Source organism: Parus major, chromosome 7, assembly GCF_001522545.3.
Source record: "Parus major isolate Abel chromosome 7, Parus_major1.1, whole genome shotgun sequence".
Classification (NCBI taxonomy): domain Eukaryota; kingdom Metazoa; phylum Chordata; class Aves; order Passeriformes; family Paridae; genus Parus; species Parus major.
Window position 1 is genome coordinate 14,284,534 of NC_031776.1, and position 27,055 is coordinate 14,311,588.

General features: G+C 38.3%; 1 long non-coding RNA gene across 1 annotated transcript in view; it reads left to right on the forward strand.

Moving 5' to 3' along the window:
* The window catches only part of LOC117244741, a 42,812-nt gene extending 16,769 nt beyond the window's left edge, over positions 1-26,043 (forward strand). The window contains exon 3 of the long non-coding RNA XR_004498380.1: positions 25,973-26,043. This is a non-coding gene — a long non-coding RNA (uncharacterized LOC117244741). The remainder of the gene's footprint in view (positions 1-25,972) is intronic.
* Positions 26,044-27,055: the final 1,012 nt, after the last annotated feature.

Genomic DNA, 27,055 nt, shown 5'->3' on the forward strand with positions numbered 1-27,055 from the left:
TAAAACAGACAGGTTTAAGAGGAAGGACAAATGTTGATAGCCCCAGCCTGCATGTTCACAGTCCATTATAGTGTTATTTCTTTGATAATAATATCTCCTAGGAACAGGAGTGACCGTGTCCTTTTAGCAAGAAATCCTTCACAGCTAAAAGAAAAAGGCAATGTATCCTCTTGTGCTGTGACCTGAGGTAAAAGATAAGATCAGTCTTAAACAACTACTCTTTAAAAAGTATTTATTCCCTCATATACCCTGGGAGAAAAGAAAAAAGTGCCATAGAGGAAAGGAAAATTACTTTTTTACTCTTGACTGAATTGTCTCTTTTCAGTGTTTGTAAAATGCAGTGTGATAGTTTCATATTAAAAGGAAATTAATTTTTCTGTTAGGCATTGTGAGACACATTAATAGTGTGCTGAAATGGCATTTAGGTTTGTCCAGCAAGGCTTACTTGTTAAACCTGCTTGTTCACAATCTAACAAAAATAATGATAAATAAATTATCCCATTTGTGAAACAGTGGGATATTATGGACATCTTATTCCATGGAAATAGGCTTTCCAATTTGTTTTTCTAATAATACTAGGAGCTCTACAGAATGGAAGGACTCTAAATTAGATTTAAGCAATGGTCCAGTGGCAATATCTAATAGTTTAGATCCCTGTGTAGCTATTCCTACCATCTTAAACATATTTTTTCTTTGATATTTTTCAAATTAATGTTCTTTGAAACTTATTTTCTAATTTTTACTGATTGGTTGAACAGAAGTTGTAATTGTCAGGCTTAACCACACTTTGGGTTTATTTTGTATTTTATTTATAAATGGTTTAATGTTTTACTCCTTCCTAAATAATCTAATTGCTTCCAAGTATTACTTCAAAAATCTTCAATGAATAATGCTTGGACCAGTCGCCTTGGTTTTTTGTTTTTTTCTTTGTCTCACTCTTTGCAAGTGGGAATTGCTCAGATGTCTGTTTTGTAGCAGTACAAGATGCTTTACTGAAAGGAGGTTATGCATCCTCTCAGCCTAGGGACATTTGGTCTTCAGCGGTATTGAGCAGCACTTGTGTGCTAAATGTAGCCTGAGAGAAGTTATGTGACCATAGTGAAATACCTTACACTGCCACAGAACATCATTTCCCATCTCCAGCAAATGCTTTTAACTGAGTGTCACTGTTGCAGTGGGTAGGATCCCATCGTGTTGGAGAATCTGGGGAAGTCACTCATGTTTGCCCAGCATCAGCTGGATGCTGAGAGGGACTCCATGTGGCTAAAATGTCCTGAGGAAAGATGTGAGATTTAAATTCACAAATGTAGTTACTAGAGGAAAAAGGAGCAAGTGTGTGTGGTTGGATTTAGCTTGGTCACAAGAACCAAAGACTTCATCTCCCTTACTATGTTGGAGTGAAAGCTAGAGGTGGTAGAGGTAATTTTGGTGGCATGTGGTACTTTGCCATTGGCAGGTGTGTTTGTGTGAAAAGAAAGGATAATATCAGACCTTGGTGACTTAAATATGAATACTATCACTCCTGCTCAAGTATAGTAGTATGCAACTTAGCAAAAGGGCAAAAAAATGTTTGCTACTTAAGCAACAAACAACAAAAACGTAGAAAATGCTTTTACTTTCACCATAAAGTTGAGTGTGCTAAGGCAGTTTGTGTTGCCAGGTCAGAAGCGCTCTGATCATACGGCTCTGCCTGATGTGTGAGCTGGTGTTTGATGTGTTCTTGACATCAACAGCTAAATGGAGCCTAGAACTCCTAAGTGTAGTGTAATGTGCCCTCTTGCTTAAGTAACTTCCACCCAGATATCTGTGGGACAGACACCTGAAGGAGGAACTTGGCTTGGAAGCAGACCTAAACACCTGTAGGAAGAGAACCAGTGTTACCTTTCTCTCCACTGCCCAGCAGGATGAGGCACAGCAGGAGGAGCTGCACCCACTGTCAGTGCCTAGGACATGGGAAGGGTGCTGGCAGCTCCTCAGCAAGGCTGCTCTGCTCAATGTGTGTGTGCCTGTGACTGCACAGGGGAAAGAGGGAGCTCTGTCTGAGGAATGGCTAGTTAGCTGCCCCAATTCCCCAAGCTGGTGTGCAGCTTGCTCTATTCTTTGCAATTTCTTCTCCCTTGCAAAAATAAAACATCTGCTGCCCCTTTCCTCCCCTTGCAGAGGCTTTCTGCTGATCATGTGGAAAAAATGCTTCTTCCCCAGATGTTTTTGCTTTCTTTTGGTTGCATTGACTTGAGACAGACATTGCACTGTTGTTCTGCTTGTGTCCCTGCTGTGGCTTATCCAAACCTGCTATTGACATCTACTCTTGTATAGTGGGAATAAGGATAGTGGGCTAAGAACCTGATCTGGCAGTAAGTTCTACTGCTGCTTCACTGGGACCAAGGTTTAAGACAAGATTTTCTTCACTGACCCTGTGTATTTTATTTCACATGATTTATTCACATGATTTATTTCACATGATGATTATTATCTTCCCCTCCAATATTTATCGTGTTCCATCAAGGAAGCAAGCAGTGACAGAGGGGTTTATTCAGTGCATGCTTTTGTGGTAATTTGATATTCTTATCTATAAAGCACAGTTTTATAGACAAAATTCAGCAACTAAGTGAACCACCATGTCAAAAATCACAGCTGCTGGAACAAGGATTCCCCCTCCTTTTTAAATTACAAGTATCACATAGCACTTAATATCTTCTAGTATAACTCAGGGATTAAAAATATTTTTAAGGAACCTTGTGCTTGTTTGAATACTCAGAACCTGAAAGAATATTGCCAATTACATTAACCATGTGTTCAAATCTGAAAGAATTATATACAACAATATCAAGTAGATAGATTCACTAATACATAAAGTTGTGCATTCAATCCATTTGACTGTCACTTTGTTAGTGTTAATGATAAATTTCAGGTTCCTTATATATTTTGAAATAATGAAGCATCCTGTTCTTAAAAGCTAAAATGAGCTTTATTAACAGCAGTGTTCATACACATATTTATTTTAAGTCTTGGGAAAGCTTGTTGAAAACAAGTCAATAGAACAATTGTGCATTTAATTGCTAATCAGTTTTATGTTTTATTAAATGCTGAGTGTTGTTTTCCTAATTCACTTACATGGTAATGGGTAATCAAGTAATGATCAGTGGCTTGTAATTTAGAAATATCATAATTGTATGGAACCTTGAAAGCTAAACGGGACCTGATATGTGAATGGACAATTATGAGCATAAATAACTTTTTTCCCTAAGAAACAGTAATTTTTTGATTGGTAACTGGTGTTTAACTTACTTAATTCACTCAGTGGAGCATTAGAGACTTTACCCTACATAAAAAAAAACTTTAGCTTGCTTTAAGGAAAAATATATTATTTAACGGCAGCATTGAAATCCTTCACCAAACACAAAGCCCTCGGGGACAGCTGAGCACAGGAGAGGTGTGGACTGACAACCTGCAGCAGCTTGCAAATGCATGCAATGAAAAACTAGCCACTGGATGGCTGAGTTCAGAGCTGGTTTGGTCATCACTATTTTTAAACAAGGAAAAAGGAGAAAATCTGTGGCAAAATTCTGGTTTTCTTCCAGATGTATTTAAATCCTCAGTGAAGGGATTCACATAATATTTGGGGAGTATGAATTTGTAAGTAGGATGGCAATAGGTGCTTCTAGAGATTGTATTGCTTTTGAAACTATTAACTTATCAGATGCTTCTGCTTTCTCCTTGGTTCAGTGTGACAAAAACAGACTTATTCACTTTAAAGATCCTCCTCTAGCAAAATAACCCAGTGTTCATATTATAATTCAAAGGGACACAGAAGAAACTATAAAATTACTCATTATGGCAGGAGTAAGCTGAAGATGTTTTCAATTTCCCGAAGTATTTGTGGCTCCATCATTTAAATACGAGTATTATAACACTGATACGTTACAATGTATTTTGGGAGAAAACCAAAACCCCCACAAATGCAGAAGAAATTACTGCAGTTCAGAAGATGAAAATCTTAAAGTAGGCCACTGAAGGGGGCATGGGAAGAATCAAAATATGCCAGTGGCATTAGCAAATTCTCCGTGATCTGTCTTTCTTCTGTAGTTCAGGACCTTATTACAGAAGATGACAAAACATGTTTAACATGAATTCAATTGCAAACTGTCAGACTTGGAGTCCTTGTTAATCTATGACCAAGTAACTCTGTTCCTTCTAGCTAAAGTATTAAATAATGATCTTTTACTTCACAATTAAGTAATCACTCTTGAGAAGCAGCAGGTGCAATGGAATAGAGAAAAACGGAAAAGGGAGTTATGCAAGCTGAGAGCCACTGATCTATGTATACAATATCTAAAAACAAATACAACAAATTAGGTGGCAATGAACATTAATCGGTTTTGATGTTGAATTGGGGGTAACCCCAAAAATGTGGATTTGATATAAATGTATGTTTAAGACATACTGAAAATTAGGAAGATATGCTCTAAAATTAAGTGAGCCAGGTTTTTTTAGGCTTGCTATGAGCACAGGATTTAAAAACCAAAGGTTGAATCTACTGGCACCCAGAGATTTTTCTGTCAGTTTGTGCTGGTCCCAAATGCATTCTTCATTAAAATGCATTTGCTTTATGTGCAGCAAACAGGGCTGACTCTCAGAAGCTTTTATTGCTGATGATCCCTTGATCCAGCAACATTGTGCCCTTCTGGGCATTTTTTTGACTTGAGTGTCTTTGCTTCAAATTAGTCACAGGGAAGACAGCACACCTTTTTCCTATGGAATAAGGCAGGATGTTTGTTTGAGCTGGAAAAGCATTTATTAAAGGAATGAGTAATAAACTTCCTTATGTGCATCTCTCAAATGCCTTGCCTCTGGAGCACTGTCAGGGACAGCTCAGGGGGGCATTTGCAGTCTTGTGTGGTGCTGGAGCTGCCTGGGCATGGGTGGCTACTCAGGTGTAAGGAGGAAAGAAAAATTATGAACATGAAAAGTTTCAAATTGTTTTTTTACAGGACAGTTTCTGCTAAATGTTCACTAAACTCAGACCATAATTTATACTGGAATTCTGGTTTTCCCTGAAGACTTGGTCTTTTATTACTGCTCTAAAAGCAGAATGTGTGAGTCCTGAAAAAGTGGAGGTGATTCCATAATTGAATTATTGATTTGGGTAGGGAGGGAGAAGATGGAAATTTAGATACCATTGTCTTACTGCTTGTTACATGCTCACTATTCTAAAGATTCAATTCCCTGCTTTGTTGCTCTTTTGTAACTAAAATATAAATATTGTTATACTCTAATGCAAGTACATAATGCTATTCTGACCCAAGTGAATGGCAGACAAATTTCATTATTGCTTCTATGCATCCACTGTGGCTGGATGTTAGTTGAAGTTTAGAGTCTATGAACAAAGGAAGAATCCTGTTAGTAAAATACCATTGAAGGCTTTAGTTGGTTTGTGGCACCTGTAAACTGCCCTGCCTATATCTTGCTTTTAAAGATTTTGAACTGTTTCTATTAATGATGTTGACTATGCTTCTTTCAGTCTTGCAAGCTGTGTGAGCTTAAGGAAAATAAATGAAGAGTTCTGTATTTGGACTGTAGTCATGGCTTAGGTTTTTGTTTTGTTTTAACCCATACCTTCAAAGGTATGAATTACCAGAAGCCTTGCAATGACCTTTTGAGTTCTGGATTGCTTCAGGAAGGAGAGGAAAGTACTTTGAGATACAAAATCATAAGGTTAAAACAAGGTTTAATCATTCCAGCACTTTGCATCACTGGAAACAATAAATACTGCAGAGATAATTGTGCAGTGCTGTGATCAAAGATGGAAGAAAAGATGCAAATATATCCTGAACCATTAAGATATTAAAGCAATGTTTTTAGCATCACTGTAACTTCAATTGTATTGAACTGTGAAGTTGAGTACCACAGAAGTAAATGCCAAGTGTGACAAAATGAAATGAGAGAGAGAGAAATTAATGCCAAATGGTATCATCCAAAGCTATTAAACAAGAATCAGACACAGCTACAGCATTCACTGTATCTAATTCACTTTCATACACTAGTTCTGGTAAGAAATTTAGCTGGATAGCACGAAGGGTAATGCATGAAATAATTACAACAATTGCCCCAGGGTTTGGAAGTTGTATGTGAAAAGCAGAAATTCCTGGCTTGGTTTTGGTGGGGTGTTTTTTCTGGTTCTTTTTTTGGTCTTGTTTTTTTTTATTTTTTGGGGTTTTTTTTAATAGTGAGAATAAAATTTCTACGGTTTTTGTAATTGATGTCTGTGGCATAATTCTTATGATATTTTCACTACTGTTAAAATAGTAATGACTCATAGTCCAGCAAGTGTGAGGCCTGTTGTGCTTCCAATACAGAAACATGGAAAAAGGTGCTGTCCCCAGAGAAATTGCTATCCAAGCAGGTGTAATGCAAATGTAAAACGGGTGGCTCACTGAAGCAATTTCATTGAAGTTGATAGCTCTGTTGTCAGGAGGTGTGAGGCTCCAGAATCTCAGAAGGTAGAGGGAGAAGGAAGAGAGCAAATTACCCCAACCCTTCACTGTAAAACTTTGAAGTAAATATATCAGCAGCAGATCGTGAATGAATGTTATCTGGTTGGTTCTGTTCTGAGCTGTGCCTGCTCTCTCTCCCTCACAGCCACATGGAAAACCAAATTGGAAAGCTGGCTCTGGGGTCCAGAGGCCTGTTTGGCCAAGCACCAACTTTTGTGGAGCACAGTGTTAAATCGTCAATTTAACTGTGTATGTACTTGCTGAGATGGGTGTGAGAGCTGCTTTTGTCACAAGAAACACTCCCTGTGCTGCCACCTTGTCTTGTGGCATCCATGGTGACAGCTGCCGGGGGTGAAAAGGGGAGTGCTGCACTCCCAGCAGCAGGGGTGTGGAGGAGCATTGCTGGAGTTATTCATTACCTGGCCTTTGGCTCTGCAGCTGAAGGAGGACTGTCTTGCATGACCCAAATTTCCCCAGCTCTTCTTTTTGAGCTGTTCCTTCCCTTGCAGTAGCTTTTGACAGTCAGGATCCTGCTTGCAGTGCCTTGGAGCGCTACATGCAGGAGTCAAAGGATTAGAAAAGACCTGTCACTCTTGGATGGAGAAGACTAGGATTCCACAGGTTTTCTGCTTTTCTTGCAGTGGGAGCACAGAGAATCGAGGCTCGTGTGTCTCCTCTGTGTGTAGTAAAACAACATTTCTGGTGACTTGAGATTAAGTACAGAAGAAAAACTGTAAACGTCATAAATGGAACTTGAAGGTTTCTGTTTGATCTTTGCCAGAAGGGGACAGATGCCTTCCTTTCACATGCTGTGCTGGACAGCAGGCTGCAGGCCACCCAACAGGAGCTCTGCACCTCAAACCTGGAACAGGTTACATGCCTGTTCACTGAAATTTCAAAAGGATACATTCTTTTGTCCAATGCATTTTAAAATAAGGGTCAAGCCTACTGCTTAAAACAACTTCCAGCATCTATTTTCCATTCATTTGTATGCCCTATGCAAGTGCTTTATTTCAAAATGGTGTTTGCTTCTTTGTGTTGGTATTTAATGTGAGAAATTAGATATCTATTTTAGGCACAAAGTTATTTTCCTGTGGCTTTATAACTTTAAATCCCAATAGCCTGTGATATCCAAAGGATTGTCACTTTGTCAAACAGAAAACACTTCTCATTTTGCACAAGGACAAACCATATTCTCAGTAAGTCTTTGCTCTTCATATTTGTGCTGTAGTTTCATTCTAATCTAAAAGCGCACTTGCTTTGAGGATATTTAGTTAGTAGTTGTAAAAAGCTGCTAAATAGTATTAAGATATCATTTGCTAAGCTGGCATTTTTAAATAACATTTTTTTTTATTTGTGAATCGTGCTTTTTTGTGCATCTTATGGTCCACAGACTTTGAGGTTTTTCAGGCACTTCCAGACGCTTAAGATCTGAATGGTACTCAAGTAATGAAATAATTATTTCCATGCTTCATGTTGCTTGCATATGCATTAATACCACACTGAAATGTGAGCTTGTCATATTAGCACCACACAGGCTAGCAAGCCTTAAAACTGTCCCTCAGTATCTCACAAAGATTCTGTAAGAAACAGAGTAGTTCAACTTAATTTGAATTCAACAGTTACTGCTTTATTTTAATAAATAAAAGTGGAAATTGGACCTTTAAACCAGCTAAAGAGAAGATAATTTTTAGGGATTCAACTTTTTGTGCCATTTATAGCATGAGATAAACAGATTTTATCAATCCCATGCTAAAAGGGAGAAGAATGAGCAAGATGTGACTGCACAACAAATATAGTTGTAAAGTAGTAGTGATGATATGCTTGGTCTCTCTAACCTGGCCTCTGGAGCTAAGAGATTGTCCTTGTTTCACGTGGTGTGCAGTTTCTGGCAGAAGTATGACTATGGCTTGATGGCGAATGTCCTTGGGTTCTAATATTGAGAACAACTTTACATGCATCTAAACTCTGTTTATCTAAACTTGATATTGCAGAGAGTATCTTGTACAATAAGGCTGGATCTCACTGTCATTGACATAACATACTGGTTTTCTATCATCTCAAAGTATATTATTTTAAACCATACTTACTAAAGCACTTAGCAATAAGATCTTAGTAAGTGCAGAAGACACTTCCATTACTAGAGGAACTCTGAATTTCATGTTGTCAATTTTGATGTTGCTCACCTCCTTTACTGAAGGTCGCTGTTGCCTCAGTGAATTCTGAAACTGCTGCACATAGGTGCTGGGACTTACCTGCTTTGCCAGGGCACACAAATCATTTCTGTCCACCAGGAAGGCTCTTGAGTACAGAAGGACTCAATGAGTGGATTAGGTATGACCTGAGGTGTTCAGCTGAAAATTTCCATTGTCCATTAGATACTACTTGAAAATTGAAGTTAAAGGAAGGGGGACCAGGGAAGAAACCTGATTATTCATGTAATGTCTAATGGGGAGCACCTAAACAGACGTTCCTCCTTTAATGTGATATCTCTTTGACAGCTTCCATGCTCTCTTTTACTGGTTGTGAGTTTGAGACATTTAGATTAAAAAGTTCTGACACATCCTGCTTTCATCATTCTCTTTTCTGAGATTTTTCCTCCCCTCTTCCTGTGGGAGATTGACCAAGTATTCCTGTCAATTGCTGTGGTGTAACATTGTGAGCAAGGAGACTGCAGACTGAGGTGTTCATGGGTTTTTTGGCCATTCTTGCCCAGTAATACCTTTCTGCTGACATTTTAAGAAGTGAAACATTGATTCTTTAGAGCAAATGTGGAGGGGGAGGTGTGTGTGAGGCTGGGCAGGGCTGAGAGAAGGTCTATTTAATCCAAAACTGAGCAGGGCATTTGTGGTGCTCTGAATTTCTAATGATCCTTTTATTTGTCAAGCTCTACAATTGCAAGCAGTGAAAGCTGTACAAGTGTTGGTAGCAGAAATAAAGCATTTTGTGTGGCTTTAAAGAGATTATTTTTGTCCCCAAATAGTGCCTCCTACCAAATGTATTAGTTCTTTTCACTGCATAAATATAATTAGTTCAGTCTGTTAACCAGCTTATTTCATCTAATACTTTCTTCTTCACTTGCTGACAATACAGTTACAAAAAAAATTACAAACCAACTGAAAACAATGCAAATAGATTTGTTTGCTGTTTTTTCTACAGTGGCAGGTTGCCAGAGATGACATGCTTTGCTAAATGTCACTAACTATTATGTATTTAGGACTTAATTATGCCTTTAAGGCACTGGCCCTTTCAAGGAAGAGTGGATAAAATTGCTTCCTTGAGAGCTTTCAGCCACGCTCTGCCTGAGAAAACATGACTGCTGGTCGTGTGGTGGGAAATGAAAAGGCAAGAATAGTTGATCATCTATTCAAGATGATGGAGCATATGTTCTTGCCCACACCTCTTGGCTCTGCTGATGGATGAGTTATCTCACTGATTTGGGCATTAAATAAAACTTGATAAAAGCTATGTCTGCACCTGTAGCCTCAAATGCTCCTTTTATCTAGAGCTTATAATGGGGAAGAAACTCTCAGGCTATGAAGTCTAAGACCCTAAATACTCCTAGATTTTCCCACAGTAAAACATAAGGTGAATGGTTAATTAGAAAATAAAAAGGCTCCCTTTGCAGGCTTTTATCCAGCTAACACTGAACCAGGAGGGCTGAGGTGGTAAGAGTCTAGACTGGGACCTTTGATCTCTAAAGAGACTGTTGACCCAGGACACACAATTGCTGCCAATTTATAATTCTTGAAAATATTGTATTTCATAGCATATTTATAAACCTCAGAATATATTCAGAGGCAACTCGTGGGAACACAGCTAAATCAGGATTATACTGCACTGTGGAAGTACGTAGGATGTAGCTGTTGAATAATTTAATGCTTCTTTGCTCTATCAACTTTTTAGTCAATCCATTTTCCTTAGCATTTAGTCAACTCTCGAAGGTTCCCTTTCAAAATTCAAACTATTACAAACTCTTGCAGATGTGAATCTAAGTGCTATCAGTAGTACTGGATTTCCCAAGAGCTGTCTCTCATGTCAGGTAATTCCATTTAGTGTTTTAAATCTTTAGTCAGTAACTCATTGAGAAAAATAGTGTCTCGGTTTCAAAATCTGCATGACCCAGGTTACAAGAGCAGCTGTGAAGCTGGCAAGCGTTCAAACTTCTTCCAGTGCTTCCTCGTGGTTCACAAAACTGATCTGTGGAGTTGGTAGGTTCAGTTTGCAACAGTTTGTAGGTCCAGGAGCCTGACAGCTGCCCCTTCTCTGCCATAGTACCTTCCACCTCTAATGTGAGCTTCCTCCAACTCACCTCTGCTGGATGTCTTCACTCGAGCTCTTCTCCAGGGCTGAAGTGTTTGAAGAGATACAAACAGCATCTGTCTTTGATGGCACCTGCTCCCCTGCCACCATTGATTTATCATTACTGATATCTGGAAAACTCTTTTTGGGGTTTTTTGAGTAGTTATGCCTGCTCTTCTTACAGTCATAAAAATTAGAAGTGATTGCAGCAAATTCTTTAATTATCTTTGCTGTATGTGTACTCAAACACATCTGGGCTTAGAAGAAGGTAACATAGGCTCTAGTCTCAAACAGTGTCTTGCAAACCAAAAATATCAGAGCCTGAGTTCTAGCAAGTAAAACAGAAAGAGCTGCACTTCACATGGATTGCTTGATTTTACACTTGACTTCAACAGAGAAAACATCCTAGAACCATTATATACTCCTTGTTGTAATATAAATAAAACACAAATGCACTCTGACATACTGTCATCAGTGATATTTATATAAAGCACTGGGTTTACAATGGTACATAATTTATTATTGAAATTATATTTAATTGCACTGAAATATTACTCACTGCATGCATCTTCCCATTCTATTATAAATGCATCTTAGTATGCTCCTGCTTGCAGCTGAAATAATGAATGACTTCATGACTTGAGTTATTTGTGGGATACTGGAAATAGGTTTTCTGTCAGTACAGAGACATTTTATAAACTTGTTATGGTGTGGGCATTCATTGCTTCCTCTCTTCTGGCAGAATAAGTCTTTGGACAGTAATATCTAGTACTTAAATATTTTGGAGGAGCTAATGTTAAGAATATTGAGATGACATCAAATTATAGTTTTGCACAAGATTTTAATTTCACTGACATATATTTAATAATATTCACTAAATACCTTAAAATCTTTACATTATAATCACAGCTTTGTTCTTGTGTTGTAATTTCTTTTCTCTCGGTGCTTTTAAAACAGACTTTTTGCTCTCCATCATAAAATTTGAGTATGTATTAATAATGTGAAAACAGTACATCTGGCATGATTGTTGTCATGAAAAGTATTGAAATGGTGCCACTTTACACAAAGTATTTTCCCATTACTTAGGTGAAATACAAGATGCTACTGATGCTATAAGATTTTCAATTTTTAAATAGTAGATTTGCTATGTAGTACTTTTACAGACTATTAGATGCTACATGCCCTCTTAACAAGCTAATATTGCTCTTCTTGAAATGCTTTTAAGACTCCAATGTGAAATGCACAAGACTTGACAAATTTCAGAGTTCGACAGAGTTTCAAAACCCAAACTTGGCATGTTAGTCTATGACATGAACATTCCTTTCTTTCCATTTTCTAATTCTTTCTTTTCCGCTTCTTATTTCTGCCTTATTCAACACTTTCTGTGAAAGGTATTTTTTCTCCATCTTTCAGTGTGTGGTCACATGTATTATTAACTACTTGCTATTCTAGCCCTGCCATAAAAAACCCCAGGCATGTTAATGTATGCCTAGAGTTGTGTATGGCACTGCCATCAATTGTGGTATTGTGACAAGTATTAATGAACTCATCCTTAAATTGGATCTATTATGGGAGACTGTGTGTATGAGAGAGAAAAATGTCTGTCATTAGCTGTAGATACACTTTAGACATTAGGCTATGAGATTTAAGGCTAGTACTCTAAACTTGTCTGACACTGAGAACTCGGTGAATTTTATTTTTTAAGTATTTGATAGGTTAGGAAACCTCTTTAAATCATGAGGTGAGTGCATGGGTACTTGTCACTTCTGCAAATCACTCTGTAGGTATTGGTAATTTGATGTCTGTAGGTGTAGTTGATGCAGAGAAAACATGAAGGGCTGTTAAAGATTAAAGGATTGTCAGAGGAAGTTAGAGGCGGTTCAGTGCTCAGGGATGTGTTCGTGGTGGGTTAATGTAAGGCCTGGAAAACAAGCTGGGACCAAATAAACCTTTTTACAGAGGCAGTGCTGTCGGTGTGGTGCTGACAGCAGCTCAAGTGTGTGCCCAAGCACAGCTTTGGAGCTATAGCCTGCCTCTGCCTGGGGTGCAGGGAAGGCAGAGGCAATTTGGATTAAGATGGTAACAATGGTCAAAGCAGTATTATCCTGTTCTTACACTGAACTAGCCAGCTGATGACTCTTGAAAAATGTGCTAGACTTGCATGCTCTTGGGCAGAGCTTGTAAAGTTGGAGACCTTTAAGAAATTGTAGATGTGAAGGAATCAGATCTAGGAAGAAGTCTGTAGCTTGCAGTGCAGACCTGTGCAGTTTGAGCTAATGCAGTAACTCTGTGAGAACAGGGCACTGAAGAAAGATGAAATGTGCTTTTGTCTTCATGAGAAAGGAGTAATGAGAGGGCAAGGTCCCTGGTTTAATTTACAGTTGTGTAGTAGTGCAGCCTTCAGTTGAATTCTGCTTCTGCCACTCTATCACCCTCAATTACTAGTATCTGTCCCTCCAGCTCCCAGTACCTACCTGTGCCCTTTTTCCTGTGTCCTTTGCCAACACATCTGTATTTCCCCATAGCACCTGTTGTTCTCTATAGAGTTATTTCTTTGCCAAACTGTCCTGGCATCTTGTCTCAATCATAACTTCTTGTAGGCTTTTGTTCCTGTGCTTGACTAATGCTCTTCTCTGCCCCTCTTTTTCTGTTTCTGCAGTTTTCAGGTGTCAAGGAAAGAGGAGAAATACCTTGTCTCTTCTCCATTACTCCTTACTGGTTTTTGAGCACAAATTCCAGAAAGAAAAATAATTTGGCTCAACAGACAGAAGTAAGGGCAACAAAATTTTACATTTTGGATGGTCAGGCAGGTAAATGGTATTGCATGTGCAAATAGATTCATTCCAGAGTAATAGACCCCCACCCTTTGATCTATACATCTATAGATCACCCTTTGATCTATAAAAAAAACATATTTCTAGTCTGAAATATGTCAGTAGTTAATAATCCTGTTTCTCTTACCATTTCTCTTTGGCCATTTAAAGAATATTTAGGACTATATTTAGGTCCTGAATGCTTTAGTAGTCTGAATGCACAAACTAAATCATTATTTCATACTCTATTTTTTTTAAAACAATTGCTATGATGAGGTGACTGATTTGTGCTATGGATGCTCTAGATGGCTAGATAGAGAATGCATTTCAGTGTTAATTAAAATCTTGCACCAGAGCCAGTAACAGACCCTGAGTGTTCTCACTGGGTGAGTCAGTTCCCTCCCTTTTCTCTCACATCAGAAGACCTGATCTTCTAATCTCTGATCCTGTTATTTGTACCATTAATTATTAGTAATGGCAATGCACACATCTCAATGAAAAATGACTTCTTTACTGAAGTGGTGTACATTTGAATTTCTGCTGGGTTGGTGTTTGTCAATTTAGGGTTTCTTACTTTTTTTGTGGACTTTTTCTTCTAATTCTTAAGAGAAGTGGTAGAGATGGTCATTTAAGTTCCTGCTTGTGATGATTGTACATTTGTTGCCATGGCATAAATCTTATTAACAACATATAGTTTACAGAAACATTCACTAACATAATATGCAACATCCTAGAATAGTGTTTTTACTGAAGTTGTCAAATGTGCCACAAATTTTGGCTTACTAAACAAACAAAAACCAGCTTCAGAGTCACCATCAGGCACAGTTTTACAGAGTAAATTGTCTCAATTTGTGCTAGCTGTAAAGCTTAGTTTTCAGTTGGAATACAGAGAGAAACTTGGCATGTTTTGTCAGCTAGTGGAAAATAGAAGCTATTATCTTTTGTTACAAGCAGTGGTGGTGACAAGACCTGGTAGCGAAGAGCAGCTCCAGAAAAATGATTGAGAACATACAATGCCTTCAACAGGTAAATTCTAGCTTGAACATAAATTGTATCCTAATTTATAATTGGAGGGAGTGGAGAGTCCACCAGAGTTAACATACTACTTAACTGTTTTTATCATAAAGTGAAAACCATAAATCCTGCTGGCTAATTAGAACCGTGATTAATTCATTGGTGATAAAGTGTGAGTTCTGCTACCTTTCCTGGTTCAGCTTTGCAGAATTAAACTTTCTTCTACCACACATATTTGGACAAAATAGGTTGGTAGGGTCCCACTTTCTGAACTCATTGTGCTTGGTTAGCAGAGATTATCAGCAGTTCTTCTCCTTTGAAGGCTGAGAGATAGTCTGATACTTTAACTGGAGACTGACACATTTTTGCTGAACAGAAAAATTGCCATTTTCACAGGAAGGGGACAGGATTGAAGTATTTATTCTTATTACTTGGCCATTACTAAAAAAGTTTGAAAGAGCCATAAGAATTTTTAATACTCATCAACAGGTACAGTGTTAGCAAAACCAGAGCAGTTATAACTGCAAATAAGGCAAAAGATCTGAAGTTTTACTATAGTGTAATAACTTCCAAATTGTAACAAGCCTGTAGAAGGTGTTGGAGGGGAGGGGTCAGAGCCAAGAGGAAATTTTGCTATGAGGGAACTGTACAAAAGAAAGAGTAGAAGGGGAGGGGGGTACCTGATTTTTCTAATTTTTCTTAAAAATCCTGTTGTGCTAAGTGTTTTTTCCTCTGCCTTCTTGAAACAGAGTTTTATGCTGTAATGTATTAAGCTGGCTTTTAATTTTGAATCTCTTCTATCATGTAACAAGTATAAAGATTTGCATTCTGAAGGAAGCGATTTGATTTTAGTGAAACAGTGTTTTGACCTGAAAAAAGCTATTCCGGAAACTTGTGGGATAGGAAATGGTAACCCCATGTGGTAATGATACTTGGAGCTGTGCTTGACTGAGACAAAAATAGGTTTGGCGGCTGGTGTATTCCTCCAGCAAGACTGCACTTTAATCAGGATGAAGAGGATTGTGCAGCCAGGAAGCAGGATGATGTGGTGTGAATTTTACCTAATGAATTCACGTCTGTTATCCTGAGCAGAGGCTGTTCTGCTTACTGAAGGCACTCAGGAAGGATTGAAGCAGGAGGAGGGAGATTTTTCCCTTGGCAAACACAGTTCAGAACTCGGGCTGTCCCAGATATTTGTTAGTTCAAGGGTAAAATCTATCACTATGTTCCTGTCAATCCAACCACACTCTGGCTTTTCCTCTCCCTCCTTCTGTGTAGCTTCCCACTATCTATCTCGTACTCTGGGTAACAATAATCCTTTGCTCTGTCTCTTTTGGACCGTTTTTGTGCCCCCATGTGTCCTTTCCCCACCAGTGCTCTCCTGCACAACATTTCTAAGACCTGGACACTCCTTCATATCCATACTCTTCCATGTCTGTTCCTAGAACATCCTCCTGTTGGTCCCCAATGCCTGCAAAGTCATTCTTGATTTACCTGTTGTCTGTTTTGCTGCTACAACTACTTCCTGAGCTTGTTGTGCTGCCAGTGCTCCCAGTTTCTGCTCACTTGCCTTTCTCTGGCTCCTTCTCAGTATCACAACAGTCAAACTAATTGTCTCCCTACCTTTCATTACACATTCATTAATGACTCTTTGCCTCCTGCCCTTATTGTCCTATGGCTTGAGAAGCAACAGTAGTGCAAGAGCTAAAGAACATGCAGAGTGCTTGTGGCCAAAGCCAAAGGAAACCCACGACTGTGAGGAATGAGAGGGGATTAAAGACCCTCACCATGAGGGCATTGGGCAGCAGCTGGTTTGGAAGTCTCAGTATTAAGGACCAAGAAAGAGGATGGAGCAGGATATACTTCAATGACTGGCTGATGCTGTCCTGCTGAAAAGGCATAGTCACACTGTCATCAAAACCTCCCCCACCCCTCTTGCACTGGCAGCATCTTTTTCCCCACAGTATGCATTGACTTGGGTCAGTTTGCTGATCCAGCTGCCAAAAAAGGAGTGGGGAAGCAATAGAAACCACCATTAAAGCATCTCTTTAGAAAGGTGCATTCAGTTTTCTGAGCAACACAGAGAAAGAAGAGTACCTGGAGAAGAGAGTCTGTGTAGGAGGGATTGCTGATGTTTTACTCAGTCTTAAAACCTCTAGAAATAGAACATGGAGGGAAAATATATCAAAGTAATTGGGAAAGGGGTAAAATACTACATCCTTCCTCACAATTAGGAGGAAAAGGGAATGGTTGTATTGACTGAGAAATTAAATATAACTGATAAGTCAAAATATCCAAAACAGTTGTCAACTTGAATTTTGCACATGACTTCAATCTAAGCAGGAAATTATTTTACTGCTGATTTAACTGCCCTTTCTTCTTTACCTCCTCTTTCCTCATTTTACCCATCTGTTGTACCCTTTCATTCCTAAAGATATCTTTTTTTGTAAGAGTGGTGATCTCTCAAAATGCTGAAGATAAGAGGACCTTGATCTCTGCCTGAGGCCTCTACCTGTCTGTAGCAACATTTCCAGTGAGTCAGAGTCTATCCAGACAAGGATATCTGCAACCAGAGCCCCATTTGTGAGGGATAAAAAAATAAACCATACTTGCCAAGGACCGGCTTTCAGTGAGAGAAGCCCACTTCCAAATGAAAGCATTTATTTAGGCATATGAGTGTTAGTTAAATTAACAGATGTGGCTGCCTTGAAGTAATAGGGCTTGATATAGTGGAGAAAGGAAATTTAACAGAAAATATCCTCAGGAAATTCAATCTTGTAATTACATTTTTACATATAAATACATAGACAAGTTAAGACTTTATTAGAAATTTTACAGTATTTCAATCAGCAATCGTGACATTTTAGGATAACTAACAAATTGATAACCAGCAGTTATGTAGCAAGTAACAAGGTTTGTAAGTAATAGCACATTCTGAAAAAGGTGGTATAATCGTGTTGGAGAAAATTTTAGCTACTGTTTAGGTCTGAGGCAAGGCTCTCTTCTTAACTCTGAACTTCATTTCAAGTCCAGATCCAGTCCATGTCTTTTGTAATATTAGGGTTATGTAACAATCAAGCTCACTCTATTTCTTATTTCAGCTCTATTTGTTTCATATCCTCATTTTCCCATACTCGTAACTTTCAGTCTTTGTTTTCCTCCACTCTGACAATTTTAAGAGATCCTCGAAGACCATGACCAAATTTTAGTAGCAAATCTATTTGTTATGTCTGAGTAGCTCCTTAATTACTAGTAAATTGTTTGATGTCTTATCTTAATTGACACTTGAACTGTACTGTCAGCTGAGTGTGTTTTTGTAACCCAGCCAGCTTCCATGTGGAAAATCGGCTCTGACAAAGCTGAGGCCCTTTACACCTTGCATATTTCTGGGGGTTAGCAGACTTTTTAGCTGCCAACAAGTTGAATCTCAGAGTGATAATTTGTCTTTCAGATGCCACAGATTGTCCTTCTTTGGTATGTGCTCACAGCATTTGTTGGTGCTCTGGGCAGATTTGGCCTCAATGTGTCTGAATTCTTTTCTCTCGTGTGCATTTGTTTCCTCATTAATGTTTGGTGGTTTCTGTGAGTTCTAATTATCCTGGAAAAGAGGCTGCTTGCATAGTGGTGGTGGGGTTTTGCCCAGCTGACTGAGCTGCTGCCAGGCACAGCCAAACCATCACTGTTCTGGAGGGCTTTTCCCTGTGCTGAATGAAGCACTGTGTACAACACAACCCTTCTTCCTCTGGCTGAGTACAGTAAAATAGAAAAATTATTCATTATAAATCATCACAATTAAATCTTTGTGTGTCAAGTATCTCTCAATGTCATTTGAGAACTTTAAAATACATTTTAATAAACATTATTTCCATAGTAATTTTATAGAGAACATTCTTACTAAATTATGCCTGACTTGTATATTCAGCTTGCAACTTCTGTGTTTTGAATTTCTGAATGGACTAGTGATAGTGAATTAGTCTTGCTGGCAGCAGATAGGTAGGAGAGCTCAGGATGTTCTTCTTGCTGGTGTTACCCTGACAGGTCTATACCTGTCTATATACATTATAAAGCAACAAACCATAAGAAAGAAGGAAAAAAAGAGTTGGATTTTTTTTAAAAAAAAGTCAATTAAAAGAATAGAACCATGATAATTTTTTTTCCAAGTAAAAGTCAGAGTCAAGTAGAGTTGAATTATGAGTCTGCTCAGCATGCATTTTTTTCCCCCAGCCCTCCTTTGCATTCTTTACTCAGTAACATCTGTGGTATGTTCTATAACATCCCTATGCAGCAGTATTTTAATGCTACCTGTCATCTTCTTGAAAAGAAGAAGAAATATGATCAGGAGACAAATGAGAAGCTAAACAACTGCCTTCTAAAGTGATTTTAATACAGTGAGGAATAGAGTGCAGTGGTATTTTAATAGAACTAAAAAGATTTATTGCTACTTTGTCTTAAGTATTAAGCTACAGTGCTTGCAAAGTGAGGGGTCCTTTGTTTTGGAATCAGGAGCTGGCGTTTCTGAGATGGCCTTGTAAAAGCAGTTGCAAATAGAATTTTTCATTCTAAAAAATTAAAATCTGCTGCTCTTGTTTTCTTATCCTATCGAGCAAATGAGACTAACAATATCTATGAGACTGATCATGATGCAAGTTACATCTTCAGTGGAAAGGCCAGTGATAGGTTCTGGTCCTAAAAAGAAAATTAAACTTTGGAGAAAAAAACACATGATCTGATTTACGTATTTTTTATCTTTAATTGTCAGTCCTAAATATAACTGTTAAAAAGTTGTATAATAATAAAAATTACTTCCTCACAATGCAAAGGATTGAGACATTTGCTCTTTATGACAAAATTATGTCACCTAAATATGCTTGGGTTTGTTTTTTTTCCTAGCAGAGCCTTCAATAATATTTCTAGAAGAAAACTAGAAAGAATACTAAACCTATTAGTTAATGGTTATCCACTGTGTAAACACAAATATACCATAGGGAGAGCACAGGTAGTAGGCAAGCTATCCATTTTAGAAAGCACATATCTTTTCACTGGAAAGTAGGAGCACCTGGCTTTTCTGTTTTACGCATAGACTTGGTGCAGTAAATTGTAATTCTGTTGTGACTACCTGATGTCTGAACTAGGAAAATAAGTATTCATCTTGTCTTAATGCATTGAAGGAAGAGATTTAAATTTTACATTACTCTCTTTCCATTTTTAGCATCAAGTTTCACTGACATAATATTATTTTCTTTCTGCCTTTTGAAGAGCTTACTGCAACTTCAGAAAATCTCAAGACATCAGAAAAATACTTTTTTTGTGATCCTGTGATCCCTTTTGTTTATTTATGAAAGCTTACTTAATGGAATTCATTCTTTCCAACTTGCACACTTATTTAAAAGTCGAACTCCAGTTGCCAAGCAAAATAAACACAGCGGGGTAAGCTGCTGTGGAAGAACAAGACATCAATATGTAATTTTGTTGAACTGACAAAGTGAAATCATAATATTAAGCTAATAATAGTGTCATAGACAATCATACCATTATTTAAATATTGTAATAGATCTATAGACATACAAGAGAAATTCCTCTGGTTTTGCCACAGAGATACATGTTTTCTTCTTCAATTAAAGACGCTAGTGATTTGTAAATAAGCAGCTTGTAGTAAAGGAGGTAAGGCTACTGGATTTGTGCTAAATATTTTGTAATACCCATATCTTGTAATACCCTTGGCTGCCTGGTGCAAGGGAAGTCTTGAATGTCTTGCTTGAGAAGTGGTTACTGCAGAGATCCCTGCCAGGTTTTGTACCTGCACAAACACTTTTCATATAGCACTGTGCCTGTAGGGGCACATTAGGATTTCATACTGATTTTAAATGGACTTTTTTTTGTAAAATTTCCATAGAGAGGGTAATAGTTTGGAGATACAAAGCTCTGCTGATCATTGCTCTGTAATCAACCAACATAAACATGCAAGCAGCAAAAAGCTAAATATCAGGTTCAGTTGTTCTAGCCTGTGTTGGATTAACAAGACATTGAGAAAAAAAAAAGCAGAAATCGAAGCCTTTACTATTTTGGGAATTTTGAGGAGTACAACTTAGGTTTTTTTTGTTTTCAGGAGTTTTTCAACTGTCTATCTGGAGAAGCTGTGTTCAGGGTTTATAACGTGGGATTTACATTTTTAGGAGATAGCCGGCTTTATTTTTTACAGCTACATCCATGTGTAACATAGCACACTACCTCTTCCTGTGAATCTGTGTGAAAGGATTTTTGTCATCCTAAGCTCTGGCACTGTCAATTGTCAGGGTTCAAACTCTACAGAGTCTTTGAGATGATGAGCAGTGTTTTGCATAATTGAGCTCCTTCCTGTGCACCAAACGTAATCAGTAAGTGAAAATTCACTCTTTGCTCTGAAATAACTATATAGGTCTTCTCCAACGTGAGTGCATAGTCTTGGATTGCCTGCCAGAAATGGTGAGCCCAATACTACAACACTATTAAAAGGGTTTTCATTAATTGCAGTGACTTTATATACCAGAGAGCTCTAGAACTGGGGCTGCTCTGTTTGCTGCCCTTACCACCACAGACAACTAGGGCATCTGGTAAGATGATGCAGTGAAAGCCAATTCATCCCAAGATTAGACTTTATAGAATAAATATATTATTTGAGGACTTTGCACAATTGTGAAAATACATTTTCTCATTAACAAATTAATTCAGGATTTTAAGGCACTAGGATGTCTGTTGTCATGAAAATACACAGCATTGCTCTCCATGCAATGCTCAGGAAGAACAAGCTTTTGGTCTCTTATTTCCTTTTCTGCTTAGCTGGTTGTGGAGCATGTACAGTACCACATCTGTGATGTTTCTGTTCTGGCAGCAGAATTGACAGAGCATGGTGTCTCCTGTGAGTCAAGATCTCATGTCCTCACACATTGGCTTTTTGGGATTAGCAGAGCCTTAAGCAGTGCCAAATTCTGTCACTGTAGCCCAGATAAAACTTGGCAGTTCTGGGGACTTTAACATGTGAGATGGAAATGCTTGGGTTAAAAGAATAACCAGAAACTAATACTTGAGAGGTTGTGCAGGTGGTTCTCCTAATCAAAGCACTAATGCCTTTCATATTATGCAAATCCCATTGTATTACATGTGTATAAACTGTACAAATATTGTAATTCCCTAAGTAATGGAAATAATGTGATTTAGGAGGGAAAGGTCTTTCTTAAAGTGATAAGGCACTGTGTATAGAGCTGAGATGAGAATAAATGAGCATATTACAAGTCTCAAATTATTCTTCATTGTCAACATTAAGCTGTATGCTACCCTAGAACCTAATGTTTAATGATTTTTTTAATTACTGTAATGTAAAGCTGCATTCTTCTGCCTTTCTGCTGTATCTTAGTCATGTGCTGCTCAATGAGATCTGCTGCTGCCATGTGCTCTCTGCAAAGCCTTCACAAAATAATATATTTGAATATACGTGAGCATGAGTTTCTCCTGCAGCTACTGTGTCTTAGCACATGGCAAAGAGTTGACAGACCAAAGTTCTTGACTGAAAAACCTTTCCATTCTCTCCCTGACCAGTCCTTCCATGAATGCTTTGCAGAGTTCAGACCTTGGCAAACAGCAGCACCATTAAATGCTGGATTACACAGCTGAAAGGGTAGAGCAGCTGCTTCCAGTCACCAAATATAAAATGCAGATTTTAAGGTGGATATGTGTGCAGGCATGTTTTACTTAAAACTGTAGAAAGAGGGTGGGACTTGGTTTGGTTTGTTTTTTTGGGGGCTGGTGTTTTTCCCAGCTCACTAGAGAAATCCAAAGTCCTACTCCAGGCTGTCAAAACTCTGCTCTCAGATATTTTTGTCAAATGAATTGACTGTTGCCAGAGCTGTATTACCTCATGGGCCACATACCAGTGAACCTCACCTGTCTGGTGTTGATTTGGTTTTCCTTTCAGACAGCTTAGTATTATAGATGTAGATACAGGGATACTAGAAATAGTTAAAATTTTGCTATTGAATTACATATGACATTTTTAGTAGAGATGGAAAATTTGGTTCCTTGGAATAAATTTCTCTTCTCTTTTGTAGAACTTCACAACAAATAACCTTCACTAATGCATGCAGGGTGAAGCAGAGCACAAACACTTTTCTGAGGTCTTTTTGATAGAGATGGAAAAGTTATTTTAGAATGAGCACAGTTTATGTACTGTTTTGGCATGTCTGGAAGAAGGCCATGCTGTGTAGGAAGTAGCTAATGCTTTTATCTAATTTCTTGCTTTAAAATAATGAATTGCGTCCGAGGTAAAATCACCAATTATAATAAATTTAAACAAACCGCTAAAGAATTATCTTGCTTTAGAAGTTTTATTGTCTTCCAATTGCTTCTCAGTCTCTAAAGGGGTCTGAACACTTTCAAGCTAGTCACCATCAATAGTGTTGAAAATTTCTTAATGTATTTTCACCTGCTTTTGCAACCTTTGTCTTTTTTATCCATTTACAACAAAAATGGATTTACTTTGAGCAGTTTTCAATAAACTAAAGGCTGAAATTCCTCTTTTTTTGTCCTGCTGGCCAGAGGAATTGTGTAACAACTCAGTTTACTGGTGAAGCATAGAATAACTTTGCTCTAAAAATTACCAAAGACTTCTTTTCTTGACTCCTCTCTCTGGTTGGTTTGGTTGCTTTGGCTTTATTTTTCTTACTCCTTGACATCTCCATAGCTAATTGCTCAGTGTGAGTAAAATTAAATAACTCAGGCTTCAGTCTCTGACAGGAAAAGAAACTTTTGGGTAAAACATCACTGAGAATTTTGAGAGAGAGCTATGTACAATATAAATTCAGGCAGCAGTAAATGGGCTTTGTGCATTGCAAACAAAATGCCTTTTCTGTTTAGCTGCAAGTGTCACCTCATCCTGTGCAGTATGGGAACTGATTTCTGTGGAGGTGTAAGGGCAAACCAGGGTTTACTTAACCACAGCTTAAATAATTAGCATTTGAGCAATCTCTCATAATATTTGTGAGCGTAAATATCTTACATATGTACAGGCTAATGTATAAAAAACTTCTCAATACGTATGAAGTCCTTAGATATGTCTGTCAGCCATTAAGAGTGTAATTCAAATTAGTGCCTTAAGTTGCTACAGATTCAGTAGTACAGATCTGAAGCAATTAATTTTTTGACAATCTGAAGGGGTGGATTACTGACACACACTTGTAAAAAGAATGTTAGTTGAAACATGGATTAAGACCCCTTTACAGTACTTAAACTGTCAGATAAAATAATTCAAAAGCTTTTTCTGTGGAGTTATTTTAGTGTGATTTAAATTCTATTAACTTTTTTTTATGCAACCCTTACTGAAAAACTCATTGTCTTCTACCTTCTCATAAATGGCACTCAATTTCAGACCAGTGGTTGGTCAGGTGCAAACATAGCAGCTGCTTTATGGCCAGAGAACTGGTGATATATTATCTTGTCTTAAACCTGTGTGATTAATGATTTCAATGTGAAATCTGAATGTGGAAGTGACTGCATTTATGTGATGAGTTAGGGATCAATTTCACATTACCAATATTCAGACTGAAGTCTCTCCAGTCAGTGAATTTGGAGGGCAATTCAGAACAGGAATTCTTGTACCTCTGTACTTGAGGTCTTTCTGTCTTCCTGTGGGGGAAACTTTTCTATTCTGAAGTAGGACAACTCAGGAGAGAAAAGCTACCAAGCTTGCTAGGTGATTTAATCCTCAGTGGTGAATTTCTCCAGCCCTTGGTTTTTTGCTGTAGTGTATCAGAAGGTGTCTGGGGATCTGGTCACACAACACTTAAAAACTTTAACTGTAATATTGCACATGAGTTAAAATACAATTTCACTAAACATGGGAAGAGCGATGGTAAATAGCCAGTCCTGTGTTCTAATTATGCTGCAGTTCATATTCTTTGCCTGTATGCTAACTAGTAACCAGATCTGTCTCATCTGAAATGTTAGTTGCCCTCTGGAGCAACAAGTTGTTGAGTGTTTAGGGAGTTTATAGCTTTGTGTTGGGCAGTCTTCAACCAGACAAGGGAAAAATAATTTCATAAAACTTCGAAGTCCCCCTAAAAAAAAACAAACCAAAAAACATAAGAAAACCCACAAATCAAACCAAATAATCTAAAAATCTCCCACACACAAAACCAAACAAAATTCAAAACTGACTTGACTTTTTTAGGTCACTCTGAACATACTCTTAGAGATACTGACCAAAAACTTGGTATATCCCAACAATCAACTGCCCTGTTTGTATGACAGAATCCACCCAAACAAGCACTTGACATTTTATGAAAACAAAATTATAGTGGTTTACCCACTTGAGATAGGCAGCTGTTTTCCTGTTTAAGTTCTTCAATAAGAGATGCCTCAGACTGTCACTAGCTGCTAAAATTAATTTCCAGCACTCTGAGAGCATGGTTGTATGAATGAGGGCATTGTTGCTGGTAAGGTTGCTATGAATCTGTGCTGAAAATAACTGAGGAAATTATCTTGTCTGTCTCAGTCCTACCTCTCCTAAATTCTGGGTGTAGTAACCATCTGATGTATAACAGATTATTAACAGCTCTGCTTTGTGCAGAGAGTGAAACAGGGAAAGAAATCTTGAGTGTCCATAACAGTGAGACCCGGAGGAGAAGATTCAATTATCATTAAAAAATGCAGATTTTTTTAACTACTCTTTGGACTTGTTTCATGCTCTAGATGGTCCAAGCTGATGTTTAGAACCAAAACAGACATTTGTGTCCTTACCTGATTAAGCATTTCACTCTTCCAGGAGAAATCTTATTTAAACTTTCATTACTCTTTCAGAGTTATATGGTGTTTCTTGGTTTTCTCCAGGTTTTGTTAGACAAAGATTACTTGTTGCTTTCGACTTGTGACTTAATTATTTGTTATATTTGCGTTTCAGTTTGACCCTGACTTCAGTCAGTATTATCATTAATTCACTAATCTTACTGTTTAGATTTCTGCTGTGACTTAATTTGGTGATAGTTCTGTAACACTGCCCATCAGGTCAATAGAAATTGAGGTTATTTCAAGCATTTCTTCAATGTCAACATCAGCTTCATTATTGTACATTTCTGAGAAGTTACTGAGGAAAACCATTTAAGGTGTGACCAGCTGAAATTGACTCAGGTCCCCTAAAATCTCCTGGAAGCCTTATATCACATCTCTCCCAGAGCAGAAAGCAAAATCCGAAGCAGATGATCTTATGGCTCCTAACCACAGGACGAGGTTACTAACCCTGGAAATTCTAGCAAATTCCCCTTCATATATTCCATCCCCATCCTGGTTCTGAGAAGGTATGAGCTTGTCATGTTACCTTTGCAGGTCTTTGTTCAAATCAGACCCATTCTCAATTGGAAGGATTAAATCCGGCTAAGGTTTCAATGCACTCATGGTCATTGGTAGGTAGAAAAGCTTTATTCAAATAATAATAATAATATTAAAATATATTTAGTGTTCTGTGTTAGGTAGAGACTTTGGCATTGCTGCTAGCTGCCTCCCTTGATACTGAAAAGGAAATGCAAGTTTTCTTTTTATTGTGGGGAAAAAAAAATTGAAGTTTATATTGCCATCTCTCTGTGGAGTAGACAACAGAAATACTTCTAATTAGGAAAAAATTGTCAGGCAACTGTAATATACTGGTGATTACACAAACAGGGCTGAGAGAGGAACTTCCCTTTGGCACAAACACCAAGAGTTGAAATGAGCTGGTGTACCAGAGGTGGTCACTTTGGAGGTGCAGGTTGTTAGTCCTGAGCTGAGGAGCAGCTCAGCAGGACCTGCCCCAGTTCCTGGCAGGCGACAATCTGGCAGAGCGATGAACTTGTCCACACCTCACAGGGCAGTGGGCAGTTGTTAAAATGTTTACATTTGGGTGGGAATAGTGCTTTATAAAGGAGAGGACAGCAGAGCAGCTGTGGGAGGGTGCAGGATAGCCGTGCTGTGGGCTGCATGCCCGTGCTGCAGGGGACACTGCCAGTGTGGCCGGGCAGGATGCAGAGAGGCCTCGGACCCCCTGCCTGCCCTCTGGGGCTCTGCTCTTGTGCCACACAGGGTGTGGGTTTGCATACATCCACCAAGCTGCAAGCTCTGCTGCCTGTTTCTACCTACGCTACTGATGGGTTAGAGCAACAAAAATGTCAAAGAATTCGTGTCCTATAATCAGCAGCCTCAAAACTGGCATCCATCAAATTCCTTAGTTTTCAGGTGAGGTGTCAAAACCTGCTCTTCTGGGGTCCTACCATTGACATTTTCTATTCAAGCAGGGATTTACTTTGAAAGACTTCTCAGCTGCTTCAAATAGGACAGTGCTTATTGATTGCATCCCTGTAAAGACAGGCATTTGTTTCCACTTCCACCTTTCCACTAGGGAAGATTTATTTCATGTATGAAAAGATCAGCAGGAGC